This window comes from Crinia signifera, chromosome 12, assembly GCF_055691185.1.
Source record: "Crinia signifera chromosome 12, ASM5569118v1, whole genome shotgun sequence".
In the NCBI taxonomy this organism is placed as follows: Eukaryota; Metazoa; Chordata; class Amphibia; order Anura; family Myobatrachidae; genus Crinia; species Crinia signifera.
The window spans coordinates 83,912,945-83,939,144 of record NC_139228.1 but is presented as its reverse complement, the minus strand read 5'-3'; the positions used below and the strand labels follow the sequence as shown (position 1 = coordinate 83,939,144).

The following is a 26,200-nucleotide window of genomic DNA, read 5'->3' as shown; positions in this document are numbered from 1 at the left end:
GGGTGGGCATTTAACATGGAAATCGCGTCGCATCGCATGACATTATAGTGTATTAAAATTGTACACTCAGCCCGGGGAAAGGCTCAAATCGGGTCCCATCGCATACCTTAATTAGTGGTATGCGATGCGATCGACGCCGTGATAATACACAAGTATCTTAACCTTTATTTATATGGCGCAACAAGGGTTCCACATAATCAAACAGGAAAACAGTGACTTACAGTTGAAGACAATACAGGACAAATACAGGGTAATGATTATAGGAACATCAGCCAATTGCTGCAACATAAGTATCCAGGTGGCAGCAGACAGCGAGCTATGGTGCAGTCGAAGACTGCTGAAGTAAGAAAGGATAAGCGCATGAGGCAAGAGGTCCCTGCTCGTGAGAGCTTACATTCTAAAGAAATTAGCAGCTTTCTACCTGCTGGCTTGGTGCCCAGACTGTGGGGGAGATTCTCTAAGAATCTCCGCCCCCCTTCGCCGCCCATCGCATTTATAATTATCGCATATGTACTAACATATACGATAATTATAGCAAAGGACAGCTCTTGCGTTAAGAGCTGTCCTTTGCGGTAAGAGTCGCCTGGTCCCAGCAGGTCCCGGCGGCTCCCCCCTCCCTCCCACACCCGACGCTGCTGCTGCTGCGCCGGATTGTCCTCCTCCCTGCACCCGGAAGAGCATCAGTGCAGGGAGGAGGTCACAGGTCCGGGCAGCACAGCTCTGTACTGCCCGGACACAGGTGAGGGGGCGATGCGGGGCAGCGGGGTCCGTGCGGGGCGGCGGGGGGTCGTTGCGGGCGGCGGTGGGATGCGGTAGAAGCCCATTGGCTTCTATGGTGCATCGCCAGATTTTTCTGGCGATGCCCCCCGCCGCGGTAACCCGGCGGAGGATGCTTACAGCATCCCAAAATGCGGTAAAAACCCTTATAACAGGGTTTTTACCGCATTTTTAGCTTAGAGAATCTCCCCCTATGCAACCTTGGTGGTCAAAGCTATTTAATGCAAAGGGTATGGGGTGCTATTGCCACCAAATTAAAGGTCGGCAAACGAACCCCATATTGTACCCTTCATGGATCCCCCCCCCCGCCCCGATAGTGCTACCAAGCAAGACTGGTAAAGCCTAGTGCTGGATAGATGCAATGTAAGGGTATCCCATGCTCTTTTCCCCTAATTAGTACTACCAGTCCTAGCCTAAAGGCCTAGTTACAATTCTATATACTGTAGCTGTGTTTTGTGGCAGGATCGGGGATTACAACGGACATCGATAGAACCTTGATCTTAGAAGTTCAAAATGGCCTCCAGTAAACTCAACATGTGTCTGAACCCAACGTTTATTAAATTTGCTCTTATACTATTTGTTACTGGGCGAGTGCAATGGGCAGTAATAAATAAAGTAACCCTCCACCTGCCGGGATATAGATAAATGAACACGGAGGGGGTTTGTTGCTGTGGATTGTGGAGTGGAATTGGAAAACTGACTGTTGGCACTATCGTCACAGATATAGTCTAGCAGGAGGTCTCTGATACGGATGATGCATTCACTGAATGGCTTACATACAGATAAAGGCAACGGCAGTACCATCCGAACAGATCTCATCAGCTCATACTCCATAAATAATACTGTACAGAATACAGACAGGATCAGGCGTGTTGCACATGAATTCTGTCTGATTCTGTATTTCCAGGAATTGGGAAAATGTGAGGTCTATAGCAACCAATCAGAATGCCCATAGCAACCAATCAGAATCCCATCTTAGTCATTTTACCCCATTAGGTCTACCCCAAAAGATTGACATACAATAGGTCAACAGAGAAAAATGTCGACATGGGAAAGGTCAACAGGATCAAAAGGTTGACATTGTCAAAATGTCAAGACGAAAGAGGTAGGCACGTGAAAAGGTCGACATGAGTTTTTCACTTTCTTTGGTGTCAATATCGGCAACTAGCGACATAGACCCCTATTAGTGTGCCGCGTGCCCTGGTATATCTCGCTGCACGCGCCATTCTTCGGGCTTGGTGCTGCGCTACGCAGGGCACACTATTCTCCCTATATGCCGACATGGAAACAAAAGTAAGAACGACCCAGTGGAAAAAATTAATTATGAAAATACCGACATTGTCGTGAGTCTACCTGTCCCGGTGGACATTTTGACCCGCTCGACCTATTGCATGTCGACTTTTTCCACATCGACCTTTTGACCCGTCGACATTTTGGGGTAAACCTATTGACTGTCCATCTAGACAAGTGATGGCTAACCTTGGCCCTCCAGCTGTTGTTGAACTACACATCCCAGCATGCCCTGCATCAGTTTTACTATTTGGCCATGCTAAAACTGATGTAGGGCATGCTGGGATGTGTAGTTCAACACCAGCTGGAGGGCCAAGGTTAGCCATCACTGATCTGGACACTCTGAGGGAAATTTCCTAAGATGGGAGATATATTTCAGATGAGATGTTGCTGTGGGCAACCAATCGGAATCTACTTCTTATTTATTTAGAACCGTCTATTATGGGTCAGATGCACTAAGCTTAAAAAGTGATAAAATGGAGAGTGATAAACCACCAGCCAATCAGCTCCTACCTGCCATGTCACAGACTGTGTTTGAAAAATGTCAGGCAGGAGCTGATTGGCTGGCTGTTTATCACTCTCCATTTTATCACTTTTGAAGCTTAGTGTATCTAGCCCAGTATCTAATTGGTTGCCATAGCAACATCCCATGTGAAAGAGAACTCCCATCTTAGTAAATTTCCCCAGTAGGGCACATACTCTCTGGTCAGGGCTCCAATCCGGGTGTCCCTTTTAGAAGCCCCTATTGGGAATCCATGCACGCATCAGAGAGGCTTGTGTGAAAGTGGGCATGTCCCCGTGTGTGCGTGTCATCATCCACCGGTGCACCTCTGCTATGCAGCGCGCCTTCCAACCTTCCCCCACCCACGGAACACAGCGGCCTGCCAATGGCACAGCAGGACAGTGCCTGAAAATGAGCGTTAATCCTTCAATCTGTCCTGTAAACCATCTGTAATAGTAAATGCTCTGTAAATAATGTTCTACGCAATTTACAAAGACAAATATTCATGACACACTTTCAGAAGGGGAACACAGGATTGTGCTACTGAAGCACTGAAAACGTAGCATATCAAAATTACCATGGAAACTGATCCTCACCTGCGGGTCATTAAAACAGTCAGTGTGAGAAGCCGGAGCTGCGTTTCAATGCTGGTCTTCAAAGACTACACCAAATTACATTATTTCTATTGACACTTAATTATATAGCGCCAGCATACTCTGCAGTGTTTTACAATTGAGAACAAGCACTCATGAAGGAAGACTGGGTACTAATAAATAAAGAGGTGGGAGGGCCCTTCTCTCATACTGTAAGCCTCAGTTCTGTAGGGAAATAGGAGTTTTATATATAGGGTGACCAACTTTCCAAAGGGCCAACCCGGGACAGGGGGTTGCGGGCTCGACAACCGCCCCCCCCCCCCCCCCCCCAGGAAAGGTGGGGGTTAGGGGGCAGCAGCCCTATGAATTTTTAGTCACTAAGGCCCTTAGTATAAGGCTACTGCCACTGGCTAGGCCTGGCTGGGATTGGGAATGGAAATCCCATTATATACTGACTAAGGCATCATGATCCGATCCAGACAGAGACAGTCCAGACCAGACCAGTGCAAAAACTTTCAGCATAGCCCAGTATTAGCCCTTAGTCAGTATAATAGGGGGTAGGAGGCCCGGCCGGGAATGGGATAGATGAGAAAGAATATAGAACTTTTTATGATTTATCTCGACTCTCACAGAGTGACTCACTTGGCCGCTTATACAGGCAGGGGGCACACTCAGCAGCACACCGTCGCAGACGCAGAGCAGACTGACCGTCTCAGAGAGTCACAGAGTCGTCTCGCAGGCTCCAGCCTCCAGCAGCCGTCGGGTCACCGCCTCCACCTTCCTCCTTCAGTCACGCCAGGGGCTCACCAGCACAGGCAGTAGCAGGTCATTAACGCGGCGCCGCGCTCCCAGTAATGCTGCCTGACCGCACCCGCCCTGGCTGGCTGCACAGCATTACTGGGAGAGTGGGAGGGGACACGGTCATGCGGCGGCTGAACTAACCAATGATGGGGAGGCGGCGGCGCACACAGCGTAACAGCTTCCCACACTCCAAGTCTAATGCTGTGCGGCCGGTCAGAGCAGTGAGCTGCCCGTCATGTCCCCAGGCAACAACACCAACAATTTAGTAAAAACGGGGATTAAAACGGGACTTTCTGCATTCCGGGATGGGTTTGGCCGGGACGCAGGATTTAGGAGGTCTAAATCAGGACAGTCCCGGGCAAACCGGGACGGTTGGTCGCTCTATTTATATATGAGGTAAATAAGCACAGATTTCATATTTATCCAAACAGCTGCAGTGGTGGAAGGTTCTGGGTGGCAGATATCAATGCCGGCCTGGGGGTTCATGTAGTTAGAGCTTAGAAAGAGATCATTTTGGGGTATGGGCCATTTGGTCGATATGCATTGTGTCGACCACTGAAGGTCGACATGGTTGGAAGGTTGACACAAGCATTAGGTGGACAATGGCAAGTTCGACAGTCAAAAGGACGACATGATATTTTCACATTTTTTTTCCACCGAATGTTGACACAGAGCGTACTTGAAGCGTACATGAAGAAACTCATGTCGACCTTCAACCTTGCTTGTGTCGACCTTCCAGCCATGTCGACCATCCCTTGTGGCATCGTACAGATTATGGGGAAAATTTACTAAGATTTGTATTCTATTTCACATGGAATGTTGCTACGGGCAACCAATCAGATACCATCTATTATCTTCAAGAAGGATCTAAAAAAAAAAGTAGTAGAATCTGATTGGTTGCCCCTAGCAACATCCCAGGTGAACTAGAACTCCCATCTTAGTAAATGTCCCCCTATGTATCTATATACTGTATGAAGATGTATCGATATACATTTATTCTGGATCCAAGGCGTAACTACCATAGGTGCAAGCGGTGCAGCTGCTGTGGGGCCCAGAGCTGAGAGGGGCCACCTTCCCTGTCACAGTTACATGTGTTATATACAGGGTGTAACTACCATAGGTGCAGGGAGTGCAGCTGCTATGGGCCCAGAGCTGAGAGGGGCCCATCTTTACTGTCTAAGTTATATGTGCTATATACATTTATTACCATCAATCAGTCGCTAAATAGGGGGCCCTTACAACGTTTTGCTATGGGGCCTACAAATGTCTAGTTACGCCCCTGTCGGGATCTGTATCCTAGACCAGTGATTCTCAAACTTTTTGGAATCACGGCTAGGGTTGCCACCTCTCCAGGATTTCCGGGATTCTCCCTGAATTGGTGGAAACCCTCCAGGACGTTTTTGCAGTCTCCCGGATTCTGGGATTCTCCCGGAATCCGGGTGACTTTGAAACCCTCCACAGCATCCCAAATGTCAGGGGCATAGGGAGGGTGGTTCCAGCGGAATGTGAGCTCCGGGTGCCAGAAAAGCCACAGAGCATGCACAGTGCATCTCCAGCACTTGTGAGTTGCTGCCTGCCCCACAGCTCCCTCTACCTCCAGAAATATTGAAACTGGGCCGCGGGAGAGGACGGAGGAGCACTGTGCAGCTAACAGCTTAGGATGCTGCAGCAGCGCTTCCTCCCAAACTGAGCCTCGGAGGAGAGATAAGCCGGCTGCTGCTGTTGTGTATCAGTCCCTGTGCTGTCAGCTGAGGAAACAGTGAGGCTAGTGTGGAGGGGGGATTTGTGTGTGTGGACAGTCAGTGTTTGGGGCAGATATGCATGTTAGAGAAGTGAGGGGGTGGGGAAGGTTGCTGTGTAGTTGTTGTCACTGGTGTCAGGGTGAGGGGAGGATGTATGAGTTATCTCTGTGTAGGAATTGTCAGTAGGGGAAATGTGTTATTAAATGTAACAATAGAGACTTCAATACATGTCTGTATTAGAGGCCACGCCCACCTTTCTGAAGAGGTCATGCCTCTTTTACAAAGTCACACACAATTGTTATGGGAGCACACGCACACATGAAGTTGGGGGGGGGGGGGGGGGGGAATCTCCAGGAATCGAAGATGCCAGCCTGAGGTGGCAACCCTAATCATGGGGACCCTAAGCCAAAGGTTTCTTATTGAGAAGTAAAACAAAACAATAAATGAAGTAAATTGTGTTTATGTGTCATCCCTAGAATGAGTTATGTGGAGAGGATCAGGATTCACTTGTGTTTGTCAACATATTTTATGATGGGAAGTCACAAGCACTAGTTTTGCCTAGTATACTGACCAATTTGAATTACTCCTGGACCACCAACCCAATGTACCCCGTGCGAGTGTCTCATGGCACCCCAGGATGCCACGGCACACAATTTTGGAACCACTTTTCTAGACCATACTTCTTCCACTGTCGACGCACGCCTACTTCTGCTAATATATTACTGCCGTCCAAGCAGTGCTACTGAGTTTTCATAGTGAAGTTGTATAATGAACAATACACAGATATGTATATAATGCGGCACCAGTTTCGTGTATCTGAAGACTAGAACCAGTTATCCAGGAGAGGAGATTGGTGGATTGGAGAACAGTAGATGTGCCATATACCGTACCCAAACAGCTTATATTTATATACGCACAAATGGGAGGGGGGTCCTGACCCAATTTTTTCCTTGGTCACCCTGGGCACACGTCTTTTATAAGAATTGCATTGTTCCTGCTACATCTGCTAGGATAAATAAGCCACAAGCTCTACGTCTAAAACTGCCTTTTAGTGATACAACCCTAGGGCAAAACCTGCCAGCCAGCCCCATCTCTCCCTAGGGTAATTCATTTGGGAATCCCATAAAATTAAATCAAAGTAAACCAGCAAGGTACACTGGGCCTGATTCAGACCTGATCGCAAATGCAAAAACTTTCTCAAATGCTGCACTGCAGGTGGGGTAGATGTAAATGTGCAGAGAGACACTGTAATTTAGATTTCAGTTTGAACACAACCCACCCAAATCTAAAAGGTGGCCATACACTACTGCGATGTATCGCAGCAGCATATGGCCATCCGACCCCCCTGAGCCGCCTGGGACCTTCCAGGGCGGCAGGATCGCATGCGATACATCGCATACAGTCCTTTCACATGTGATGTATTGCATGCGACCCCATCCCCGCCGAGTCGGAGGTCGGATGGACAGTTGAGTTGTATTGTGTGACATGTATATGTGGAGATGTTTCTTAAGCCCCATAAACACTAACCGATGCTGGCCGCTGCAGGTGGCCGATATTGAATGTACACACTGACTGATATTGGTAAACATCGATGTTCCGTGACATCATCAGTAGCCGCTAAGCATGCAGGTCATTGGCTATATATCCAAATTGACATGTTCAGAAGACTGGAGGGGTCATTAATGATGCGTGGGAGTATGCAAACTTACCTACCTTCCCGGAATGGCCGGGAGAGTCCTGAAAATCAGATCTCCCTTCTGGCCCCCCGGGAGGGTGGGCAAGCTTCCCACATCTAACGGGGCCCCCCGCACCCCCTCCCTCTTTGGGGAAAGGGTGGGGCTAAAATTATGCAAATCCCGTCATTTAGTACCACCCCCTCCCCAGAGAGCCACGATTAACGGCATTTACAGGAAAGGGGCGGGGCTTAATGACAGCAAGCTCTTCCCCCATAAAAGCTGCAGAGAGCCTCCTCTCCGGGCTAGTATGGGTACATGTAACAGATTGATGATAAAGCTTTGTGATTACAGATATTTCTGGCATTTACTCACAAATTGCCATTTGCTTCTACATGACAACTGTTGTACTCACAGCCGCTGTCTTGTTTTTCTCTATTGAATTGGCAAATTCTGTGATTTTGACAATATATAAAATGTTATGTATCAAATACATGGCACCATATGGGAGGTATCTTCCCCGGCACTGTTTTCCTGCCTAATGAAGCTGACCATCTGCTTTTGGTGCCGGAGGAATGGGAGACGTAGAGTAACACGTGCCCACGGTCTACCACTGTCATTGGGTACTATGGCGTATCCTCATTCACTAATTACAGTACATGATGGAGGTTTGACAGCGATATTGTGGCATTCAGTTCTCAGCGGGCAATGTCATGTATCCTGACATGTTGGGGAGGCAGCAGTGTGATAACTGGGTCCCCGCAGGGATACTGGCTTGGAGCAGTAAGAGTTAATGGGGCAGATGTATTAAGCAGCGGTGAGGGAGGAGTAGTGATCCAGTACAGAAGTTGTAACCAATCAGCATTGAAGTAACATCTGTCATTTGCATACTATAAAAATAATACAGAGCAGCTGATTGGTTCTTAGTGCTCATAGGCTGGGGGATATACATGCGATTTGGTCACTTTTTATGCGATTGTGGTGGTCAAATTGCATGTACTTGACAGCAGGTCCGATGCAATGCGCGGTCCCGTTTGCATCACATCGGAGCCTGCAAGCCGCACCGGCTGCAGGAAATATCTGTCGGATCGCAGCCAAACCAGACAGGTCTCTCTGGGATCGCGTACAATATATCGCATAGGATCCTGCCACCCGAGAAGTTCCCAGGCCGTTCAAGGGGAGGATCCGCACACATTCATTTGCACAGTGTACACATTCAACTCGGGATTCCAACGGTTGTTTCTCCAAAATCGTAATCCCGAACTGTCAGGAGTCCGACCGGGGGCGAGCGCATTCAAGCCTCTTGCGTGCTCGGTGGCAATCTGTGCTCGCCACCTATTCTATTCTCCCTCCATGAGGGCCATGGACCCCACGAGGGAAAATAGCCCATGTAAGACAGGATTCCGACTGTTGGGCTCCTGACAGTCAGGATTCCAATGTCAGAGAAACGACCGTGAATCCCGAGTTATCCCTTCTACTCCAATCTGCAGTATACTCAGTGCTGCTCTCTAGCTCATCTTCCTCTTCAAACATGCTACATCCACCTCCCCTATCTTACAAGCCGGTCACTGTCTCCCGTTCCCTTTCAGAATCCGATTCAAACTTCTCACACTCACTTACAAAGCTCTCACCCATTCGTCTCCCATGTACATCTCTGACCTTATCTCCTTTTACACTGCCTCCCACAAAGGCACACCACCTTTCCTGCCAGCTCATCACTTTCTCCCATTCCCAAGATTTTGGCCATTATGCTCCCTACCACTGGAATTCTATTCCTCTCCCTATTAGACTGCTTTCACATTGCAAAACCTGCTTAGACCCTGTATTTAAAACGTTTCTTGATACGGGTCAGAGCAAGTTAAACCCCTTTCACATCGCATGTTGTAAACGGTATATTACCGTTTAAGTACCTTTCACATTGAACCCGTTTCACCCAAAGAAAACAGTTGTGGTTGTGGGCAGTGACATCATGCAGGGATCCAGCCTATCACCTTCTGTGGCTTCAGTGGCGTAAATTCTGCCGGCTGGAGGCAAGAAATATCCTGGGTACAAAATACCGGTTATGAGCCATTCGCACTGCATAGTAAACGGCTCAGAACCGTGTAGGATCCTTCTTTTAAATTGTTATGAAATATTAGTTTTTCTAGAACCGGAAAAATTAATCTGGAGCTTTCACACTGCAGCTATAACCATTTCAAAACGTTTTAAAAACGACAATATACCGTGTTATAGCTGCGGTGTGAAAGGGGACTAGACTCTCCGATTCTTTGCAAAGAGCTCAAATGAGCTTCTTCCTGAAAGCCATCCGTCTCATCCTAACCCTCTGTTTTTTATTCTCACTGTCTAGTCCATCTGTGTCACCCCTGTCTGGCTGCCTGTCCCTTTTAGAATGTAAGTTCTTATGAGCAGGACCCTCTCCCCTCATGTGCGTTTCCTTCTCTTACTTAGACTTTCTTCTACTCCATACTTCCGGAACCTGTCAGTTTCTGCCACCCTGATGTTCATTTCAGTGTCATGTCGGCCAATGCAGCAATAATTGGTATAATAAGTGTGGAATATGCAATGGCACCTTGGGTTAAAGCGACCTAAGTGTATTCTGGTGGCACCCAACCCCCATAAATGACAACAGAAATATGTTGAATGATAACAACACCTTGGGTGCTACGAAAAACCAAACCTTGTACATGAACCTTTGGGTGTCTACCGGTTGACTGTCAACTTAGGCAGTCTGTCAGGCATCTGGATTCCACTTTGTGTCAGATAGTGCCGGGTATAGGGCATATGACACCACATCTGCTTAGATCTCTGCCATAGTACCCATCCTTGCTCTATCAAATAGATAAGTTGTTCTCAACCTCGGTTCTCAAGAACCCCCAACAGCTCACATTTTGCAGGTCTCCACACAGAATCACAAGTCAAATAATTTGCTGTTTTATTGGGTTGGGTACAGGATCCCAACAGTGAGGATGCAAGTATTCAAAACATCATAAATGGCATCCCGTCTGTTAGAATGACAACAGTTTTTAGTATGTGTAAGAATGCTAACCCTATCCCTCCCTACTCCTAACCATAACCTTCCCCTCCCACAGCCTAACACTCCATACCTGCAGCCTAACCCTCCCTCTACCCCTCAACCTCCCTAGTCACAGCCTATCCCTCCATACCTACCACCTAACCCTACCCGTCACCCTACATACTCCTAACCATAACCTCCCCCTCCCACAGCCTAACACTCCATACCTGCAGCCTAACCTTCCCTCTACCCCTCAACCTCCCTACTCACAGCCTATCCCTAACCTCCATACCTACCACCTAACCCTACCGGTCACCCTACATACTCCTAACCATAACCTCCCCCTCTCACAGCCTAACCCTCCATACCTGCAGCCTAACCTTCCCTCTACCCCTCAACCTCCCTACTCACAGCCTATCCCTAACCTCCATACCTACCACCTAACCCTACCCGTCACCCTACATACTCCTAACCATAACCTCCCCCTCCCACAGCCTAACACTCCATACCTGCAGCCTAACCTTCCCTCTACCCCTCAACCTCCCTACTCACAGCCTATCCCTAACCTCCATACCTACCACCTAACCCTACCGGTCACCCTACATACTCCTAACCATAACCTCCCCCTCTCACAGCCTAACCCTCCATACCTGCAGCCTAACCTTCCCTCTACCCCTCAACCTCCCTACTCACAGCCTATCCCTAACCCTCCATACCTACCACCTAACCCTACATACTCCTAACCATAACCTTCCCCTCCCACAGCCTAACCCTCCCTTATCACAGCCTTACTCTAACCCTCCATACACACAGCTTATCCCTAACCCTCCATATCTGCCACCTAGCCCTACCCCTCACCCTACATACTCCTAACCATAACCTTCCCCTCCCACAGCCTAACACTCCATACCTGCAGCCTAACCCTCCCTCTACCCCTCAACCTCCCTAGTCACAGCCTATCCCTCCATACCTACCACCTAACCCTACCCGTCACCCTACATACTCCTAACCATAACCTCCCCCTCCCACAGCCTAACACTCCATACCTGCAGCCTAACCTTCCCTCTACCCCTCAACCTCCCTACTCACAGCCTATCCCTAACCTCCATACCTACCACCTAACCCTACCCGTCACCCTACATACTCCTAACCATAACCTCCCCCTCTCACAGCCTAACATTCCATACCTGCAGCCTAACCTTCCCTCTACCCCTCAACCTCCCTACTCACAGCCTATCCCTATCCCTCCATGCCTACCACCTAACCCTACCCGTCACCCTACATACTCCTAACCATAACCTTCCCCTCTCACAGCCTAACCCTCCATACCTGCAGCCTAACCTTCCCTCTACCCCTCAACCTCCCTACTCACAGCCTATCCCTAACCCTCCATGCCTACCACCTAACCCTACCCGTCACCCTACATACTCCTAACCATAACTTTCCCCTCCCACAGCCTAACACTCCATACCTGCAGCCTAACCTTCCCCTCACCTTCCCTACCCACAGCCTATCCCTAACCCTCCCCCTCAATACTCCTAACCATAACCTTCCCCTCCCACAGCCTAACACTCCATACCTGCAGCCTAACCCTCCCTCTACCCCTCAACCTCCCTACTCACAGCTTATCCCTAACCTCCATACCTGCCACCTAACTCTACCCCTCACCTTACATACTTTTAACCATAACCTTCCCCTCCTACAGCCTAACCCTCCCCTACCCCTCACCCTTCCTACTCACAGCCTAACCCGCCATACTCCCAGCATATCCCTAACCCTCCATACCTGCCACCTAACCCTACCCCTCAACCTCCCTACTCCTAACCATAACCTTCCCCTCCCACAGCCTAACCCTCCATACTTGCAGACTAACCTTCCCCTCACCTTCCCTACCCACAGCCTATCCCTAACCCTCCCCCTCACTACTCCTAACCATAACCTTCCCCTCCCACAGCCTAACCCTCCATACCTGCAGCCTAACCTTCCCCTCCCCTTCCCTACTTTCCCTACTCACAGCCTATCCCTAACCATCCCCGGCATACTTACAGTACATTATGGATGATGTCTGTTGGAATTCTGGTGTCGGAATTCCGGCAACCTCCTAACCGTTGGGATGCCAACTACATTCCATTTGATATGTAATCCCTCAGAGGATTCCCGGATGCTGCTATCCTCATACTGTACAATGTTATTGCTGGTCTCATTGTACGCTATTCAATATTACAACTAAGGCTTTAAGCCAGTTTCCCATTCAATTATTGTTTCCAGCTTTGATATACATTAATTATAAAATGTTTTTTTCCTTGTTATCTTACAAGGAAGTCGTTATATTAAGACTCTATTATCTATATTGCATTACGCAGCTGCTTGGAAGCTGACATTTTAATAATTCATGCCATTTATGGGCTGTAGGTGGCTGATTAAATGAGAATGATGGTACTTTGTGGGTTTTTTATTGAAAGATGTTTTAATAATAGATTTTTAATTACCGATATTATCACTGAATATAATTTATTATTTAGATTCCAGTATTATTGGTTTATATCATTAGCGCTTGCTGTCCATTTTTCGCTCGCGCGTACAGTATTCCTACTTCTGAGACCTGCTTTTAGGCTTAAAAATCCATTATTCTCATTTAATGGTTTAATAATGATTATTTTGAATGTAATGATTATTTTTACACTTGTAAATCGGACATGAGCTGTGGCATGCTGGGGGTGTGTGGTCTTGTCATAGGGGGTGTGGCTCCCAGACTCTTGCACATCGGGAAGAGCATGCAATTTGTAGGATTGGGGAGAATGTGTTCCCCATAGAGACCAGCGATTATTTTCAGACCGGTCCACAGACATAGCTCCCAACTTTGGCCGCTGGGGTATTGGGACCTGCTGTGCCAAAAACAGGGGTGGGGTTGTTGACGTGGCATCGTGTGGAAGGGTATGGCCTTGCCCAGTAACACTTGTTTTTGTCATGCGATTTAATGTGGGCATGGCATAGCGTGGGAAAGGGGGGGGGGGCAGGGCAAAACATCGATGATGCTGCCTACTATTGAGCCAAAAGTTGGCAGGTACAGTACAAAGAATCCCCTGAATGTTTCTAGGAGGGGTGGGGCTGCAGCTGATACTGTATTGCAGATACCTGCTACATTTCCTAAAGAGAGATCCTAGAGAGTGTTGTATTGGGAAGTCTCTTCGGTACTCTTTACCTAGAAGGGCGCCAGCGATTGAAATCGCGGTCGTCGCGGGTAAAAATCGCGGTGATCGCGGTCATATCGGGATGACCGCGATCACCGCGATTTTCCCATAGGGAACAATGTTAAAACGGCAGATTGACCGCGATTTTACTGTTAAATGCCTCAATGGACCCGATTTGGGGCCAAATAGGCCAAATTAACCCTTAAATGTCCCCCCAAATTTTTAACGCCACCCCACGATCCACGCCAACCCGAAGCGTGGCGAGCGCAGCGAGCCCGCGAGGGGCGGCGGTACGCGTCCTCCGACCTTTTCATGCCCTACTATCCACTAGGGCGTGGTGTGAGAATAGAATAGTGTGGCGAGCGCAGCGAGCCACCGAGCCCGAAGCGTGGCGAGCGCAGCGAGCCCCGCGAGGGGACGCGGATACCTTCACAGGTAGACGCGTCCCCTCGCGGGCTTCACAGGTGTCCGCCTCGCCACGGACACCTGTGAAGCCCGCGAGGGGACGCGCATAACTGTGAAGGTATCCGCGTCCGCTCGCCACGCTTCGGGCTCGGTGGCTCGCTGCGCTCGCCACACTATTCTATTCTCACACCACGTCCTAGTGGATAGTAGGGCATGAAAAGGTCGGAGGACGCGTACCGCTGCGCTCGCCACGCTTCGGGTTGGCGTGGATCGTGGGGTGGCGTTAAAAATTTGGGGGGACATTTAAGGGTTAATGGGCTCTGTGGCCCATTTAACATTGATTCCTATGGCCAAATCGGGTGGATTGAGCCATTTAACAGTAAAATCGGGTCCATCGCGCCTTTTAACATTGATTCCTATGGGAAATCGGGAGCATCGCGATGCCCGCGACGGGCGCCCTTCTAGGTAAAGAGTACCGTCTCTTCTGCTGCAGTAGAATGACAAATAACACTATATAAATATATATAATATGGTATTCACATAATTTATTATTAACCACTATGTTTCTGCAGAACCGGATACTTGGGTTGGCCAAACGACAGTTCCAGGTCAATCTCTTGGATCGATGCGGGATTGCCATATTTGTATTTGATGCAGAAGAGGATCGGTAAACTATATCAAACTTTTCTAATATACACATTCTTTTGATGCAAGTGCTCTTAGTGGTTATAGTAAAAAAAAAAGAAAAGGAAAGCCAACTCATACGCAATAGAGCAAGAGATACGGTGGACCAGGCACTGTTGGTATATCGCTGCTGCAGCGTTGTGATTTTTGGAACAATTCTATTAAAACATCATGGGGGGGGAATAAAATGGGGTGTGACAATCAGAAAAAAGGGAGGAGATTTTGCAAGTTCTCATTTTCAATGCAAAAACCAGATTGATTTTGTCATCGACATGAATGCCACTTAAAACAAAAACAAAAAAGGGATAAGTCTCACAAAATTGGTGCATGCACAGGCGGTGTAAAGTTAGCATTACTGCCTCCCAGCACTGGGGTTAGGGGTTCGATTCCCACCATGGCCCTAACTGTATGGAGTTTGTATATTTTCCCCCGTGCTTGCGTGGGTTTCCTCTGGGTGCTCCGGTTTCCTCCCACAATACAAAAATATACTGGTAAGGTAGGTAATTGGCTCCCAACAAATTAACCCAAGAGTGAATGTGTGTGCGTGTACATGTGGTAGGGAAGAAACCATGAATAATAAATAAATACAATCTCTCACTTTCTAAATCCCACAACCTATTACATTCCAACAATGTCGCCAGAGTTGTTCTAAAAACTGCAATGTATCAGGCTTAAATTTTTTTTTTAAAAAAGGTGATCACTGTCCATCCTCACGGTATACAGAATATTTATTGTTCACATCAGTTCCTGCCCCACTGGAGCTTACTGAGGGCGGGATGTACTAAGGGGAAAATGCGGTAAACTACCCGTTTTACTGCATTTTCCTATGTACTATTACCCGGCCGCACCGATTTCGCCTTTGGGTGGCGATACCCTATAGAAGCCTATGAGCTTCTTTTTGCCGCCCGCTGCAACCACGCCGCCTCTCCGACCCCCCCCCCCCTCCCTTGAGCTTACCTTCTTGCAGTTCCCCTGAAGGTAAGCCCTTCCTCCCCCTAGCAACGGGGGGGGGGGGGTGAGGAGGCGCCGGGGACAGCCTGCTTAGCTGTCCCCGGCGTGAAAGCAGCAGGTATCGCGGGGGGTCTCCGTTACCGCACCGTGATGCCAGCCGCATATGTTAGTAAATATGCGCTGGCATCGCGGCGGGCAGGCAGCGAAGAGCGGCGATGTATATTAATACATCCCGCCCTGATGGAGCCACCTTCATCATCCCACATATGGGTGCGACATGTCTTTACATCTCGGTGCACCGTTCGCTGAGATTGGGGACACTCGCGCTTCCTTATCTCTGTCTTTCCAGTCTATTGTTTAAATCTATTTGATTTGAACAATATGACTGAATGTTTTTGTTCATTTTCCTGGAGTTTTGGCGCAAATTGCTGATTGTTATTTGCTCCCATACTAGTTGGTCTAGTGAAGAGACCGTGCCAGAGTCATGGAACTGAGACCGGATATTTGCCGGATTGCTAAACACGGCAAATTCCTGGGTCACATGTCCGAAAACTCTCCATTAAACATCATCCAAATATTATTGAGCATGTGTACCGTGCTGGCAATTTTTTTTTAGTCTATATGAGCCTTGAAATACTCAAGTGCAATCTTGTGATTGGAGGATGAAGAGTGGATGAAGTCCTAGACACAAGGGTTGAGGTTGGCCTCTGGTTGGACAGTTCCCTTCACCCGTACACACTGCAAGAGGCAATGGTGTGACAGTTCATTTTGGCAGCATATTTTATTATTGACGGTGCAACAAGCCCAACTAGAACATTTCTTGTAAGATCCGCGGGCACACACTGCACTATGGCCCTTATTCTGGTTAACTCGCAAAGGCAGATTCCTTCTTAAATGGACAAAACCATGTGCACTGCAGGTGGGGCAGATGTAACATGTGCAGATAGAGTTAGATTTGGGTCGGGTTTTACTTCAAAGTGAGATCTATATTGCAGTGTAAAAATAAAGCAGTCAGTATTTTCCCTGCACAGAAACAAAATAACTCATCCAAATCTAAATCTCTGTGCACATGATCTGCCCCCCCCCCCCCCCCCTGCAGTGCAGCATGGTTTTGTCCATTTGAGAAGGAATTTGCCTTTGCGAGTGAACCAGAATAAGGGCCTATGTACATGATTTGACATTCCATTTTCCCAGAAATGCTAAATCGTTGTAGCATGTACCCAGCCTTTGCTGTACTTTTTTGTGTGTGTAGTAAATATGTTTGACATCACAACATATGCTGTTTTCTTTTTATTATTATTATTCCACATATCCTTCCATAACTTCTATCTCTGGGCTAAGGGACAGCTTTATTTGACTTTCTTTAGCCTGTTTTTATGTACATGTATTATCTGTTTTTACTGGTGTTATTTACTGTTATATTAGTCAACAGCCAATTAACCCACGGGTGTCAAACACAAGGCCCGCGGGCCAAATCCGGCCCGCCAGACCTCGTCATGTGGCCCGCGCGAGGAGATAGCACGCAGGGCAGTGGAGGGTCACACTCACAATAAAAAAAAGATATATATCTGCTGTTTCCTGAGGTGTCCCCGTGTATAATAATAATAATGCCATGACACCACAGGCTGCTCCTCCTGTATAATCATTTATGTGTCATGGCATTACTTTTATTATATTATACAGGGGGAGCAGTCTGTGGTGTCATGGCATTATTATTATACAGGGGGAGCAGCCTGTGGTGTCATGGCATTCATTTTATATTATACAGGGGGAGCAGCCTGTGGTGTCATGGCATTATAATTATACAGGGGGACCTACAGATACAACCGGCCCTTTGAGGGTGACCAAACTGCTGATGCGGCCCCCGATGAATTTGAGTTTGACACCCCTGAATTAACCCATCAGTATTTTTTTACGAAAAACAAGAGTACCTGATGGGAACCTGATCTGGGATTGAACTCATGACCACAGCGCTGTGAGGCAGCAATGCTAACCACTATGCTGCCCATAAAAAAAAAAAAATAGGAACACCACTCTAAAGATTGTTTGTAATGAACAAAAATGCATAATTAAAACTTATTATTTCAAGGTACATGTCATAATCTTTGTATCTCTAAAAGGATTTGTGATTAAACCAGTATCTCTTTACCCGCTGAGTGCCAAGGGAATTTGTCAAATTAGGTGTAAAAAATTGCTGTGAGAGATCCTCAAATATCTGTTATAATTCCAGCGCCGCTCACAGCGACTGTTCTTTGGGTGCAATATTACTAAATAATACTAAACATCAATTTATTGACTCGGCTGTACTTGTAGTTATCTATACTAAAAGAACTATCGCTGTGAGTGGCGCTGGCATATTTAGCTGGTATTGGGAGGAACGCTCACAGCAACGTTGGCACTCTCTCTTTATCCACCTGCTTATAAAAATACAATTAAACTGTACTAAATTAATTTTTTATATATATATATATATATATATATATATATATATATATATATATATATAGTAATATAAATAAAGCTTTACTATCTATACATTTTTAAACAAGTAGTACTGCGTCCCGCACCTCAGAGCAGTGAGGCCATGGGTTCGATTCCCATCATGTACCTGTGTAGAGTTTATCTATCTTCTCCCCGTGTTCGCGCGGTGTTCCTCCCACAACTCCAAAAATGACTGCTAAGTTAATTGGCTCCTAACAAAAACTAACCCTAGTGTGTACGTGTGTGTGTGGCCCATATTCAGATCTGATCGCAGTACAAATTTGTTCTCAAAATGGGCAAAACCATGTGCACTGCAGGTGGGGCAGATGTAACATGTGCAGATATAGTTAGATTTGTGTGAGTTATTTTGCAGGGTAAATACCGGCTGCATTATTTTTTACACTGCAATATAGATTTCAGTTTCAACACATCCCACCCAAATCTAACTCTCTCTGCACATGTTACATCTGCCCCACCTGCAGTGCACATGGTTTTGCCCATTTTGAGTACGAATTTGTACTGCGATCAGATCTGAATAAGGGCCTGTGTGTGTACATGTGGTAGGGAATATAGATTGTAAGCTCCACTGGGGCAGTGACTGATGTGTATGATTAAACATTCTCCGTAAAGTGCTGCAGAATATGTGTGCGCTATATAAATAACTGGTAATAATTATAATAATAATAATAATGATGATGATGAAAAAAAATCATAATAATAAATTGACAAACAAAAATATCATGAAAAACAGATGTTTAGCGGCTGCGATAGGAAAATCTTTCATTTTGGGCCCTACTGATACACAGTACAGGTCTCCTATATGTATGTATGTATGTATGTATGTATGTATGTATGTATGTATGTATATATATATATATATATATATATATCTCTTGAAAGTGCTGTAATCATCTAACGAATTGAGAGCCCCAGCTGTTATTTTGCCATAATCACACCCACAGAATAATCCACCCTAATTCTATAAAAATCCCTGTTTTTCGGAAAAAAACCTTAATCAAATTTGAACAATTTGATCTGATTATTTCCAGCATCACACGTTACCGGGATACACTGTACATGACATAGATCCCTTCAGCAGCACTACAGTGATTGGCATGTATTGTAGTCTGTGCTAGCAGTCTCATTACCAGCTACACGGAGAGGGGGCAATAACTAGCCCTGGATGCTTATTTGAGACTTAGATTATCTGCTGGAAAAACAGATGTTCTCCCCCTCCGACGTTTTACAAGCAAAAAAAAAAAATTAAACCCATAATGCTCATTGAGACGGGACAAGATCCTGATAAGGAAAATATAGTTCAGCAGCAATATATGGAATTCTGTTGGGATGCACCGAGGAACTGAAGCCCACTAAAATAGATTATTCATAAGGAATATTATGCGTACCCTGCAACAGCCTAGTACATACAGATTAGATACAGCCGGCATTGCTAGAAGGAAAATGATAATTGGCAAAAATGTTATTTTTGATAAAATCGGATTTCGTCTTACCTACCAAGCATGTGTTCCAAGCCACATATTCGCAACAGCTGGATAGCAATTTTAAATCCGAGCGAAGTTAAAGGCCATTATTCTCCCATATGGATTGTAGGATCCAGCATTAGGTTCCCTTCTGAGATTTGTTGCTTTTTTTCCTCTGGATTAAAAAAAAAAAAAAAAGTCACCGGGAGAGAGAACAGAACACGACTGCGATACCTATCCGATGCATCACCAGTGCAATGAGATCAAGGCTTCTTCCAGACTTTTTTTTTTCTTTCGTGAATCCAACTTCATTCCCAGAAAATCTGCATTATTAATTCGCTCATATATAGACTGCCATGAAAACCTCCCATCTCCCCCCCCCCACCCCTTGTGTAGGAGGCAGATGCCTGGGTTCTCCTCTCCCCTGCTCTTAGCCTGTGCACTAGGCAGCCTGCAGCCCAGCACTGCAATCAGGCAGTCATTTGTAGGATAAATGCCAGTAACAGTGGAGATAGTGTTGTGTTGGGAGGGGGAGGGGGCGAGGGATGGGATGTAGGCAATAGGAAGGGAGGATTCTCCCCCGTCTTCTTCTTCTGCTACAGACTTATACATAGAGGTGTTCCCACCCATTATGCGTGATTGTCTCTTCTAGGCTGCATCGCTGCTGCAAGTAAATTCACCTGCAGCCCAAAATGCATTGACAGCGACAGCAAACGGTCACCATAATAAACATCTGTATATGATCTTTATACTAGTTGCAGTGATGGAAATCATGATCTGAATGTTAGATTCCATCATATCGTTTTATTGGAAATAATATTGAGGTTATAAATTATGGGGACACCTAACATCAAGTTATATCTTCAGAGTTAAAGCACAGTCCAGGCATATAATACAAGGTACAGCGTTCACCTGACTTCTTCATTGCAGCATTGTTTTAAAGTACAAGTGTTACCTGCCCAGCAGTTGAGGCCCCTCCCACATCTTTCTGATGGACATCGATAGTCAATTGCAACCAACAATTTTTTTTTTATCCTTTTTTAACCGCCTTTGAATGGTGCAGAAGCCCTGCAGTTCTGATGCATATGTGCAGCTAAATACAGATACGACCTGGCCGCTGTACAACTGCAGATGTCAATAGCGCATACACAAAATGAAATTCTTGATCATGCATAAACCATGGTGATAGCGCAGCCATTGAATGGTCTTGATGCTCTTCCCTATAGTGTGATCGGGACCGGTGACGCTTTACCCGGGTTACCCATTCACTAAGCCCAGCAACTCCGGTAAAACCCTTCTTTTAATCGGGTGTGGATCAAATTGTCGACCCGACTTAGGTCGACAGTCATTAGGTCGACACCGTTGGGTCGACAGACAGCAAGGTCGACAGGATTCTAGGTCGACATGTGTGAAGGTCGACATGGGTTTAGGTCGACAAATGCGTTAGGTTGACATGGGTTAGGTCGACAGGTCGCGAGGACCTTCAACCATGTCGACCTAGAACCCTGTCGACCTTGTTGCCTGTCGACCCACCGGTGTCGACCTAATGACTGTCGACCTAAGTCGGGTTGACAATACGACCATATCCCCTTTTAACTCAGGCCGGATTGCTGGGTTGCTGGACCCAGGATTTTTCAATAGGTCATTTTACACCTCACAGTGACCCAGTCGACACAGCAACAACCCGGGTCGGACCCAGGTTATTTGTGCGGTGTGAAAGGGGTATCAGATGTCTGATGTTCACACAGATGATAAAATGTTACATTCTTGTTAGGGTGGGTCAAAAAAAAAATAGTAAATTCCAAATTCCAATAATGCTGAAAAGTTGTGGGTCCTAAACAGTAACTCGTGTGCACAATTTCAGCTCGGACGGATCATGTTTGACTATCCCCAGAGGACACTTGACGTTTTGATAATTTGACACAAATTAGGATATTCTGTGATCAGGTGAAGGAACAGTTTTGGCAGTGAAGTTGTTTTTAGGTGGAAATGCTTCAGTTGAACTGAGTGATACCCCCATTCACACCACCAACCCGGCAATTACCCAGCATTTTTGGGTCATTTTTCCCGGTGCAGTCTGACCCCACGTCACACCAGAAGCAAATTACTGGGTTAAAGCTTTTCAACCCAGGAATTTGCAGAAAAACCCGGGATTTCCTTAGGTGTGAAAAGGGTCAACCCGGTTCGCCTACCCTGGTCAAGAGCAGGGTCAGCGACCTGAAATTTCAGACACGGGTTGACTCTTTGACACCAAAGAAAAACCTGGGTTTTTCAAAAAATTCCCAGGTTGAAAAGCTTTAACCCGTGAGATGGAGTACAGGTTGAGTATCCCGTATCCAAAATGCTCGGGACCAGGAGAATTTTGGATAACGGATTATTCCGTATTTCGGAATATTTTAATATTTCAATTATGTATTTTGAAGTATCTTGCATGTATGCTGTATAAACACATAAAATACACACAAATATATTTTATTACCACATAAAATACACACAAATATATTTTATTTGTTCAAAAAACAAGGTTTCAAAACATGAAACAAAATTTGTGTACTATCTCAGATATTGAATTTGAATGCCAAGCAATCATTTTCTTGCACATATATAGTGCCAGTTACATATCATGTCACCAGTAGTGCTGTTACAAATGTCCCCAGTGAGTTTTTAGCAAAAAAAAATATTTTTTGTCACTTTCTGGAATGTCTGGTTTTCGGAATAATTCGGATAACGGATACTCAGATACGGGATACTCAACCTGTATTAGATACAAATCTTTGAGGTCGGGCATTTCAATTGCTCCTGAGACTGACTGGTGCTATTTTTGGGTATTCCAGCTCATGAAAGTGGAATATTTTAGGGAAGAGGTCTAGTCGGCTTCCTGAACCCCCCCCCTTTACCCGCAAATAACATTGGGTTGCCTCATATCGATTTTGTTGCATAGGTATGAAATGTGAGCAGCTCTTAGTTTACTTCTATACAGTATATGGATAAGCGACTCAGGGCCTTATTTTGGTTCATTCTTTCTGACAAAATCCTTCTTAGATGGAAAAAACCATGTGCACTGCAGGGGGGGCAGATGTAACATGTGCAGAGAGAGTTAGATTTGGGTGAGTAATTTTGTTTTTGTGCAGGGAAAATACTGACTGCTTTATTTTTACACTGCAATATAGATCTCACTTTGAAGTAAAACCCCACCCAAATCTAATTCTCAGAACTCATCACGTGAAGGTGGTGGCACCATGAGTTCTACCCTTCCCCAACCTATCATGGGTAAGGTGGTTTTTTGATAGAATTCTTTTTTGATGCTCAGTGCCCTGAGTGCCTAGGCGATATGCCATGGCATTCCTCTTTGTATCAAAGTGAGACATAACCTGCCTGGACTTCAAAGATGATAGAATAAAGCTGTGATGTGGTTTGTGTTCACAAACATGCGGGGAAACGTCAGTCGCTGGCTGGGAAATGTGTTACATTTTTCCTGTGGCACACTGTCTAAGTAAGATCTTAATACCTCTGGTGGAATCGTGCATGCCTACTTTTGTGTGCTCCTGTCTGGGAGAAGCCTGGAGAGAAGACACTGATCTATATATCAGGGGGGAGAGCAGACACTGATGTCATTAAGCCCCGCCTCTATTGCAGAAAATGCCTTGATTCGCGGCAGATTCATTTTAGCACTGCCCCCTCTCTTAACTGCAGTACAGTACAATGCAGGGTGGTGGGTGTGAAGTCCGAGGTAAATGTGGTACACTTGGAACTGATTTTTGTGGGCCTCCCTGCCATTCCGGGAGGGTAGACGAGAATGGACAGAATGTCCCGGTGCAGTGGTGATTCATACACATTAATCATTGCACATTGACAGATAGGTGAAGCTGCAGCACTACCCCACTCCCATGCACAAAACCTTAAAAAAAAATACATACCAACCACAGGGGGCCCCCAGCCAGAGGGGGGTCGAGGGTTACTGACCCCCTTTGCCCCCCCCCCCCCTTTTAATCCGGCCCTGGCTGCAGCCCTCCCAGGTAAACTCTGCCACCTTGTAAAGCCAGATGCAGTCTGCAAGACTGCACCATCATCACTGTGACTGGCAGTGACTTCATACTTGCCTAGCATGGTAAAAATGAGGATCATCTTACACGGCCGACACGGGATGGGGCTACAAAGAAAGTGGGTGTGGTCTCCAATAAAGTGGGCATGGCCCAATGCAGTGACACCCATTTTCGTCATATTTCCCCGGTGGCTGGCCGCTAGCAGGCTTTGCTGGCCTGGGTGGCTCTTGTGCTGACCACGGCCAGCGGTGCTTGTCAGGCCTTTTAGGCATGATTGTGCTGTCCAGATTTTTAGATGGGGATTGAGTATTCTGGGTGTATTGGGAGGGCTATACGGGGCATTGGGGGGGGGACCGGCTGCTAAAACGGGAGTCTTCTGCAAAATGCGGGAGTGTCAGCAAGCCTACTTCCAAACCACACACACACACACACACACACACACACACACACACACACACACACACACACACACATAGGGGTCACAACCAGCACACACACATACAGGGGTCACTACCAGCCTACACACACACACACACACACACACACATAGGGGTCACAACCAGCCAACACACACACACACACATACATGGGTCACTACTAGCCCACACACACACACACACACACATACACACACACATACATGGGTCACTACCAGCCTACACACACATATAGGGGTCACAACCAGCACACACACACACACACACACACACACACACACACACACATACATACATACAGGGGTCACTAACAACCTACACACACATAGGGGTCACAACCAGCCCACACCCACATACAGGGGACACTACCAAACTACACACACACATACATACATACATGCATACATACATACAGGGGTCACAACCAGCCCACACACACACACACACACATACATACATACATACATACATACATACAGGGGTCACAACCAGCCCACACACACACATACACAGGGGTCACTACCAGTCTACACACACAGGGGACACTACCAACCTACACACACATACATACATACATGAATACATACATACACACATACACACACACACACACACACACACACACACACACACACACGGGTCACTCACCACCATTCTAACACACAAACATACACACAGGATGTTCTCCTATACACAAACACATAATGCCAGTGTACTCACACACACACACACACACACACACACACACAAAGGGGACAGTACCACCTACAAACACACTTTGTAGTCAGTGCTAAGCTACATAAACACACCACATTACAGACCTGCCTGCACCTTGTACCAGTCCAGCTGCAGCATGACACTAACCTGCTCCTCCCCCAGCCTCTCCTCCGAGCTGCTTGCTTCCTGGCCCGTCACTCCCCCTCCTCTGTGTCTCCGGAGTCCAGCCTGCAGCAGCTTCCTTCCATCGTGCGGGGCTGAGGTACAGACTCCGCTGCTGCTGGTAACCTGGTACCAGTGTCCGAAGTAGGGATGGCCATCGATGATTCGAAATCATCGATGGTTCATGGCCGATGTCGAATACTTTTGCCATCGATGGGGGAGAACCAGATGGTTTCCCTCCATCGATGGAATAGCAAAACGATGTTTTGCTTTTATTATTTTTTTTTCAAAGTGCAGGGACACGGAGCATAGCTCCGCCCCCGACACCCGCGAAGCCCCGCCCCCTGCGTTTTGATTGGCCCACAGGCCAATCAATCAAACATAATGGATGACCATCGATATGTAAAAATATCGATGGCCGTCCATTGCATAGTTAAGCACTATCGATGGCCAGTTGCAGAATTGCCATCGATGGCAACCATCAATGGCAATGGCAACGATGGCCATCCCTAGTCCGAAGGCTCTGCTGGCCGGCAGCTCTCACACACTCATGCAAGTATATGCCGCCATGCTAGTGCGAATCTCCGCCCCCATTGCGCCATACAAGCGCATGCGCAGTCTGGATGTTAAGCCTGGGCTTTGAAATTCCGGGGGATTGGGAGGGCTTTTTCGGGGCACCGGGGGTCTGGGGCCAAAGCGGGAGGCTCCCACAAAATGCAGGAGTATCGGCAAGCATGAGTGACTTCCTATTGGAAGTCTGACCTGCCAGTCACCCAAGGCAGTCCCATTGGGAGGTGTTCCCTCCCTCCAGGATTCCTCTATGTGGCCTGCTGCACGGCAGCCCATAAAATGGGTTCTGCGCATGCGCAGTACGGAGGACGTTACTGCGCATGTGCCAACCCCGGGGCACTTAATATTCGTCTGTATGGGGATGGGAGCTGACGTCATGTGACATCAATTAACAAATTGTGCTACAGCCGTCAAAATACATTCTCTCCAGACTCCACCCATCCTTGGCAGCGTCTGTCAGTGGTGACCTCTATGTTGACCTCTCTCCCCCCTTCTATGACTGTTGAGGTTTATACCATTTTCGATGTGATGGTCAGTTACCAATTTCAATGGTGGATGTTCAGCCATTATATTATGTTGGGTTTCAGCTGTCCATCCCTGCTCTCTAAAGCTGGCCATACATCAGAAAGATATTGTACCCAATCATACAATCTCAATTGATTGTAAGATGGATTGTATGCAGATTGT

The 26,200-nt window shown here is 46.8% G+C and overlaps 1 protein-coding gene across 3 annotated transcripts in view; it reads right to left on the bottom strand.

Annotated features, from left to right (window-relative positions):
- The window catches only part of TMEM121 (transmembrane protein 121), a 79,562-nt gene extending 54,495 nt beyond the window's left edge, over window positions 1-25,067 (bottom strand). Inside the window, exons 1-2 of one of the 3 annotated variants that reach the window (XM_083167299.1) lie at window positions 24,929-25,067; window positions 19,619-19,759 (exon numbers count right to left, since the gene is read on the bottom strand). The gene's annotated coding sequence lies outside the window, so the exon portion shown is untranslated. Of the gene's footprint in view, window positions 1-19,614; window positions 20,162-24,928 lie in introns of those variants that run through there. The other 2 variants (XM_083167298.1, XM_083167297.1) reach the window with 2 other exon arrangements.
- Window positions 25,068-26,200: the final 1,133 nt, after the last annotated feature.